Source organism: Rutidosis leptorrhynchoides, chromosome 4, assembly GCF_046630445.1.
Source record: "Rutidosis leptorrhynchoides isolate AG116_Rl617_1_P2 chromosome 4, CSIRO_AGI_Rlap_v1, whole genome shotgun sequence".
Classification (NCBI taxonomy): Eukaryota; Viridiplantae; Streptophyta; class Magnoliopsida; order Asterales; family Asteraceae; genus Rutidosis; species Rutidosis leptorrhynchoides.
The window spans coordinates 300,995,337-301,004,487 of NC_092336.1; the positions used below are offsets into that span (position 1 = coordinate 300,995,337).

General features: G+C 37.7%; 1 non-coding gene across 1 annotated transcript; it reads left to right on the forward strand.

The window, feature by feature from the left end:
• The first annotated feature begins 7,635 nt into the window (after nucleotides 1–7,635).
• On the forward strand, nucleotides 7,636–7,742 carry LOC139845773 (small nucleolar RNA R71). The gene has a single exon (XR_011758531.1). It is a non-coding gene; the product is annotated as a small nucleolar RNA R71 (small nucleolar RNA).
• The last annotated feature ends 1,409 nt before the right edge of the window (nucleotides 7,743–9,151 follow it).

The following is a 9,151-nucleotide window of genomic DNA, read 5'->3' on the forward strand; positions in this document are numbered from 1 at the left end:
AATTCATCGGGTAAAGCCAAACGGTAGGCTACCTTCCCAACTTTCGCCACTATCTCAAATGGTCCCACTAACCTTGGACCCAATTTTCCCCTCTTTCTAAAACGGATAATGCCTTTCCATGGAGAAACTTTTAGCATCACTTTATCACCTACTTGAAATTCTATCGGCTTTCTCCTCTTATCAACATATGACTTTTGTCGATCTTGTGCCGCCTTCATTCTTTCACGAATTTGATCAATCATCTCGGTGGTTTGTTGCACTATTTCCGTGCTTCCCAATTCTCGTTGACCTACCTCGCCCCAACAAATCGGGGTTCTACACCTCCTTCCATACAACATCTCATATGGTGCCATTCCAATCGTAGAGTGATAACTATTGTTATATGAAAATTCAACTAAAGGTAAATGAGTATCCCAACTCCCACCAAAATCGATGATACATGCTCTTAACATATCTTCAAGAGTTTGTATAGTTCTTTCACTTTGACCATCCGTTTGCGGGTGAAACGCGGTACTTATGTGTAACTTAGTACCCATTTCCTCTTGAAATTTCCTCCAATATCGAGATGTGAATCGAGTGTCTCGATCTGAAACTATGGAAACCGGCACTCCATGCCTTGCAACAACTTCTTTCATATATAACTTAGACATTGCTTCCGAGGACGAAGCTTCTCTTATTGCCAAAAACAATGCACTCTTAGTCAATCTATCAACAATAACCCAAATCGCATCGTGTTGTCTAGGGGTCTTAGGTAACTTAGTCACCAAATCCATCGTAATATGCTCCCATTTCCAAACCAGTACCTCTAAAGGTTGCATCTTACCGTAAGGCATTTGATGATCGGCCTTCACTTGAAGACAAGTAAGACACTTGTGCACATACTTAACTATATCCCTTTTCATTCCCGGCCACCAATAGTCTTTCCTTAAATCTCTATACATCTTCGTAGCACCGGGGTGAATCGAATACTTAGACTTGTGAGCTAAGTCAAGGAGCTCACTTCTAACACCACTTTGCAAAGGTACCCAAATTCTCCCATATCTAAGCCTTAAACCACGAGAATCCACTATAAAATCATTAACTTGCCCCTTGATCCTTTCCTTTCTCACGTTCTCGGGCGATAATGCTTCACCTTGTGCATCACGAATATCATCAAATATTTGAGGTGCTATTACCATAGCCAAACTTGTTATCTTAATCGGTTGATGACTCGACTTCCTACTAAGAGCATCCGCCACCACGTTCGCTTTTCCGGGGTGATATAAGATCTCACAATCATAATCTTTCACTAAATCAAGACCCCTCCTTTGCCTATCATTCAAATCCCTTTGATCAAACAAATACTTTAAGTTCTTATGATCGGTATAAATGGAAAACTTAACACCATAAAGATAATGACGCCAAATCTTTAAAGCAAAAACTACGGCCGTCAATTCTAGATCATGTATGGGATAACGTTTCTCGTGTTCCTTCAATTGTCGGGAAGCGTATGCTATGACCTTCCCATTTTGCATCAATACACACCCTAAGCCTTTCTTAGAAGCATCACAATAAACCGTCATGTTCTCATTTCCTTCCGGTAAAACCAATATAGGAGCTTGAACAAGCTTCTCCTTAAGGAGTTGAAACGCTTGTTCCTGCTTTTCTTCCCATTTCCATGGCACACTTTTCCGAGTCAACTTAGTGAGTGGGGTGGCTATTCTTGAGAAATCTTGTATAAACCGTCGATAATACCCCGCTAAGCCTAGAAAACTCCTAACCTCGGTAGGATTCGTAGGTGGTTCCCATCTCATAATTGCCTCTATTTTAACCGGATCAACACAAATACCCTTCTTGTTAATGACATGACCCAAAAATTGAACTTCACGAAGCCAAAACTCACACTTAGAGAACTTAGCAAACAATCTTTCTCTTCTTAAAGTCTCTAGTACTTGTCTTAGATGTACCGCATGTTTCTCTTCACTCCTAGAATATACCAAAATATCATCAATAAATACAATTACGAACCTATCAAGCATCGGTCGACAAACTCTATTCATCAAATCCATAAATGCGGCCGGTGCATTCGTTAACCCAAACGGCATAACCACAAACTCATAATGACCATACCTCGTTCGAAAAGCCGTTTTAGGGACGTCTTCTTCCCTCACTTTCAATTGATGGTAACCCGACCTTAAATCTATCTTTGAAAAGAAACTTGCACCTTGTAATTGATCAAACAAGTCGTCTATCCTTGGCAACGGATACTTATTCTTAATCGTGACTTTATTCAATTCTCGATAATCAATACACATTCTCATAGTTCCATCCTTCTTTTTCACAAATAAAACCGGAGCTCCCCAAGGTGAGCTACTAGGACGTATAAAACCTTTATCTATCAAATCTTGCAATTGAGTCATCATTTCTCTCATTTCCGATGGGGCTAATCGATATGGAGCTTTGGCAATTGGCGTGGCCCTGGGTATCAAATCTATTCTAAACTCTACCTCACGCTCGGGAGGTACACCGGGCAATTCACTTGGAAACACATCCGGAAACTCGTTAACTATCGGTACATCATCTAAATCAACAATCTTTTTCGAATTATCCACAACATGTGCCAAAAACGCACAACACCCGTGAGACAAAAACCTTTTAGCCTTAGCATACGTGCATATAGGAATAGCACGCCTAGCTCTTTCCCCATAAATCCATATAACCTTCCCACTAGGTGATTGAACTAACACAATTTTCTTACGACACAAAATTATTCCTTCATTGTCGTCTAGCCAATCCATGCCCACTATTACTTGAAATTCCCCCATATGCATGGGTATTAAATCAATGACAAACTTTTCATCATCCAAAATAATTTCACACCCCTTAATGATACTATACACCCTCACAGTCTTATTATCCGCTATTTCAACCTCTAATGGGTGTTCTAACATACTTGGGGTCATATTAAAATGCTTACAAAAAGAATATGATACAAACGACCGCGTAGCACCGGAATCAAACAAAACATGCGCAGGTAAAGAGTTTACAATAAAGGTACCTGACACCACATTTTGGGACTCCTTCGCTTCGAGTGCGGTAATCTGATGAGCTCGGGCCCTTGGTCGGCTATCACTAGTCTTCGGTTCCGTCTTAACCTCCTTCTTAACATTACCACTAGCCAAATCCTTCTTGTATTCCGGACATTCGGCTTGAAAATGACCCTTCTCAAAACAATAATAACATTGCTTACCTTTCTTAGGACATTCGGCGGCCCTATGTCCCGGCTTACCGCAAGAGTAACAATCGGTAGTACCCGCTTTACATTCACCCGTATGATTCTTACCACACCTAGTACACAACTTGGCTTCTTTCCCACCGCTTTTACCCGACACAAAACCCCCTTTTGACTTGTGCGGGGATTCGGAACCAAACTTACCCTTTTTCGGACTAACATTTTGCATCGCCTTAGAGTCTTGATCTAACTTTCGCTTAAACGCCGCCTTCTTCCTAAGTTCGTGTTCTCTAACAAGTGCTCGATTCATCATCTCGGCTAAAGTCTTATAAGTACTCTTATCGATAAACTCACTTATTTCGGGATTCAACTTTTCATGATAATGATCCATCATCAACTTGGGACTTGACACAAAGTCCGGACAAAAACGAGACTTGTCATTAAACTCGGCATTAAACTCGGTCACCGACTTACTTCCATGCTCTATATTCATAAACTCGGATTTCAACCTACTAACCTCGGCGGGTGGAGCAAATTGAGTCATAAACATTTCACGGAACTTGTCCCATGAGAAACTTGTAGCCACGTCTCGCCCATGAGATTTAACTATGAAATTCCACCACTCGTAACCACTACCCTTCATTTGATGAGCCGCATAAATTACCTTCAAATGTTCTGGGCATTCACACAACGTGAAAGTTTCTTCAATCTCATCAATCCATCTTTGACTAACAATAGGGTCAACCTTACCATGAAACTCGGGAGGATGGCAATTTGCGAAGTTCTTATATTCAAAACGGTCATCCTTTCTCTTAGGGGCTTCTACCTCTTCTTGCCTTACTCCACTTCCCCCTTCACCTCTTAAGGTAGGGTTATTAGCAACAAAAGTCTTTAACTTCTCATCTAATTGATCATTGATCAACGTCTTAATCTTCTCTAACAAAGTTGGAGTATAACGTATCAAGGCTTGCCCTATTTGCCCCGAAATGTCATTTGGCATGTTAACTTCTTCCGATTCGTTGTGAGAGTCTTCTATAGACTCCGTGGATGGGGTGCGGACGTACTCATCATCCTCATCTTGACCTCGGTTTGGTGATACAATAGCCATACTGAAAATCACAATCAACCCATTAGTTCAAATACCGGTAACACCATTATTCAACAAAATCAAACCATTCGAAAGAATTCCTAACTCGTTTCACCATAACTATAGTAGGCGTTCATGTGTACTAAAATGAAGTAATAACAATGGCCTGTTGTTATTACACCATTCATTACACATTAAGTCCACTATAACATCATGGCTAACGAGTATCAAACTCCTTTCATAAACCAATCATTATACTACGGGTCTAGTCAATGACTCTACCCTATGGAGCATGGCACAACTATACGACTATAACACTTATGCAAGTCCTAAACCGCTTATCCTTTCACAACAATGGTTTAAGCCTAGATAATCCCTATCGTGGATTATCCAAGTCCCTTAAACCACAGCTCTGATACCAACTTTTAACGCCTTGAATCGAGTAAAATTTTTTTTTTTTTTTAAATTCAAGTCACTGGCCGGACAAGGCTTATGCCGCGGCGCGGCAAGCCTTGTCGCGGCGCGACACAACACATAAAATTTTAGACTCCTTAACCCTGGTTCTGTTTTGAACTTCAGTGCATTGCCGCGGCGCGGACCCCTTTGCCGCGGCGCGACATAACCCTGTTCCGGGTGCCTGACCTGCAACATTGTATATAAACCAACTTTTGCACATTCCATCATTCTCAAACACATATAAAACAACATTATTCATACCCAAACATCTGAAATCAGTTTCTAACATCGTATACCATCTAATAACAACATTTAGACATCAAACGTGTTTTCATGAAACAAAACCATCATTTGGTCCCAAATTCAATAATGACAAACATGACACTTCAAATACATGGCGTTTGATAAGCGGTAACCATAGAGCGTGATTACAAAAGGGACTTGCAATACCACTTACGCTAATGCCAATGCTCCTCTAGCACTTCACACGGGCTCCTTACCTTCACGATGAACCTTAGCACCTAAAACATAAAACATCATGGGGGTAAGCTTTTACACTTAGTGAGTTATAGGAAAGCAATAAACATAAAACATATACATAAATCATTTGGGCATAATCGAAACACTTATCCTTCAACCCTTAGGTTGCTTGCATACTTTCGGATCCGATCATTCATACCATAGACATGACTTACTAGGCCGAACCTAGTAATCATGTCTAAGCTAACCATAGACATACTAAATATGCCTAAGCTATCATCATCTCATACGTAGACACCCAAAGTGTCTAAGCTAACACGAACCATAGGCAAGATTACTAGCAATGTGATAACCTTGCCTAAGCTAAACATCAACCATAGATACAACTATTGAGCTAACCCAATAGTTCTATCTAAGCTACATAACTAGTGCACTTAGTCGTTACTCTCTTGCACGGATGCAATCCGAGAACACTAAGCCACTCTTGACCCGCCCATATTACCCCCTATAAACTCACCTTGTTTAAATGGATTTCCTTGATCACTTGTGACCTCTTTTCCTTGATTAGCACCTATATATGAGCTAATCTCATTAATCACATAACTAAATCAAAATCATAACTTTCTTGGATCATTACATCATTTATACTTACTCATACACTTAACCCCCTAATCACAACATACATACATACACACATACTTTCTAACCTTGAACTCATCTTTTCTAAAACAAGCATGTTACCAATCAAACATCACCTTTTAATCATGTACATTACTAACTCATCACTTTTAGATTTATCATGCAACTTTTCCTTTAATCCTTTCATTAAACATCAAATGTGCATAGTAATTCAATTTCATTACTAACACCATTAACTTGTCAAATTATCAATTTCTATAACCTACAACAATAACCATAGTTCATACATGAACATCCTTCATCACAATTTCTAGCTAGAACACATAATCATCTCTTTGAGACATTTTAACAAACACTTGGTGTGCATGACTAGAAATCTAACTAGAACATCATCATTCTCACCATAATCATGCCATACATCTATAATGCAAGTTCATACATGTAATTACTTCCAAAATCATCAACAAATCCATTCTAACTCAAACAATTGTGCACAACTCAACAAATAGCAACTTTCTTAAGCATAATCTCATCATTAACATACAATGCAAGCAATAATTAGACACAAAATCCATACCTTGTCTTTTAGAGTTTAAGAACCCTAATTGTGCACAAAGAGAGTGAAATTGGAAGATTAAAGCTTGCTAGAGTGATTAAGGTGTGTTAGATTTCACTAATTCAAGCTTGCATGGGTTAAATTTCAACAATTGAGGAATCCTCCTCTTCCCTCTTGCAAAAGTCGACACTCTCAAGGCTCCAGGAAGGTTTTCTGTAATTTTTCTTGCACTAATAACAAATTCCAGCATTTTGATTCTTTTTATTAAAATAACTTTGGCCTATTGACACTTTCTACCCTCCCCACCACAACTCTAGTTAGGGAAGTCCTTAATCTTAACTTTTCACCCTTAGTCCTTCCTAACTTAACCAATAAATTTAACTTTCATCCATTAACATAAAATGACTTTTACCATATAATTTCTTGGCAATAAAATTTACATAAAATAATACCTTAAATATTTGGGATGTTACACCTACGTGTTTTTCTAGATTCAAAATGGAAGCTTGTTGAGTTCTTAATGACTGATCAAACCTCTCATTTGTTTGGGTTTGAGATGTAATAAATTGTGTTTGAGATTCCATTAGCTTAAATACCACTTCTTCCAGATTTAACTTTTTCTCTTCGGTTTGTTGTGGTGGTTTATACAAGCCAGGTCTTTGTTGATTGAAAGTGTTGTTTTGAGTTGGTTGATTATTTGGACCTTGTTGGTTGTATGAGTTATTATTGGGTCCATTTGGATTGTAAAGAATGTTTTGATTTCGATTAAAGTTTGGCCTTGGCAGTTGATAATTATTTTGATAATTATTTCCCGGCCTTTGGTTTATGTAGGAAACATTCTCTCATTGTTCCATCGTTTGCTCAACATTACAATCTTTCGTTAAGTGTGGTCCACCGCATTGCTCACAACTGATTCATGTTGTGTTAATATCTTTAGTCATCTTTTCCATTCGTCTCTCGAAAGCATCTATTTTTGCGGAAACAGAATCAAAGTTATGGCTAGAATCGGCTCTAGCCACTTTAGATGAATGAAAAATATCTTTTTCCTGATGCCACTCATGAGAATGGGATGCTGTGTTATCAATGATCTTGTGAGCCTCAGTTGCAGTTTTCTTCATAATGGAACCACCAGCTGCTGTGTCGATGTCTTTTCGTGTGGCGATGTCGACGCCTTTATAGAAAATTTGCACTATTTGAAAAGTATCTAAACCATGTTGAGGACATCCTCTCAACATCCTTCCGAATCTTGTCCATGCCTCATATAATGTTTCATTTGGCTTTTGCACGAACGTGGCAATTTCTCCTTGAAGTCTCACGGCTTTAGATGCCGGAAAGAATCTTTGAAGAAATTTCTCAACTAAAATATCCCATGAGTCAATCGTTCCTTCAGGTAACGATTCTAACCAATCTTTGGCTTCTCCTTTTAAAGTCCATGGGAACAACATAAGATAAATAGTTTCATCCTCAACTTCTCGGATTTTAAATAGATTACAAATCCTATTAAAAGTTCGAAGATGTTCGTTTGGATCTTCTTTTGTTGTACCACCAAATTGGCACTGATTGGTGATCATGTGTAGGATTTGTCCTTTGATTTCAAAATCTGATGCTCTAACATTGATTAATGGCGTGACCTTGGCCCGTGCTTGTGGCTCTCATTCGGTCTTCCATACTTTGAGGTTCGGTTACATCCATAATTGAATTTGTTGAATTCAAATCACTAGAAGATTCTGATTTAACTATTTGTGGTTCAGGAGGAATGATTAGTGGTTCAAGATCTTGGAATTGTCCTTGAATATCCTCCGGATTCTCAGTTGTGAAGTCGGGTTCAAAAAATGGATTATCGGAAATTTGAGTTGGAGAACTTGTTCTACTAGATGATGATTCTAAAGAAAAATCAACGGCAACAATATTGGCTAGATGTCTTGATCGAGTTACAGGTGGTGAACGTATGAAAGGTGGTGAACGTTTTGCTCGGTGCATTCACTGAATATCTTATTAGTTATAAAAATAAAAATTATATAAGTTATCAAATTAATAGACTTTTCTGATTTTTCCCACGTTTCGAATAGCCAATAGATGCAGCAGGTAGCCAGGACCCTTTAAATCGGAAGCCCACAACTCGCCACTAACAAATCCAACTATTACTACGAACCAGAAAATTTGGATGTCTATCAATTTAATCGCTTAAAATAATTTTTCGTTTGAAATTTTAGAGAAGAAATAGAAAATTCTATGTCCTAAAAACTAGAGCGTCGAGAAATAAGAAAGAAAAAGATTGCGTCGAAAAACGTCGAAAAAAATAAAAGGTCAAAAAATAAAAATAAGAAAGTAGCGCGTCGAAACTTAAAAGGGATTCTAAACGAAAAACAGCAATTACTTAAAATGATACTAAATTTTAACACGGTGTCGCAAAATTTTAAGCCACCTAAATCTTAGTCTAAAGAAAAAGCACTTAAGGGATTTTACGGCAAAGCCTAAAAATCTAAAAGTATAAAAATAACTATGGCAAAACTAAACTTAATACTAAAAGTTGTAACTAGAGTCTAAAAATCTAAAGGTAATAAAACTTAAAATAAATATTTTTTTTAATTTTATAGACAAAATCTTAAAAATATATATATATATTTTTTTTTTTAATTTTTTTTTTTAAAAATTTATTTTTATATTTTTTTTTTAATTTTTTTTAACGATTTTAATATTGTTTTTAAGGATTTTAAAAATT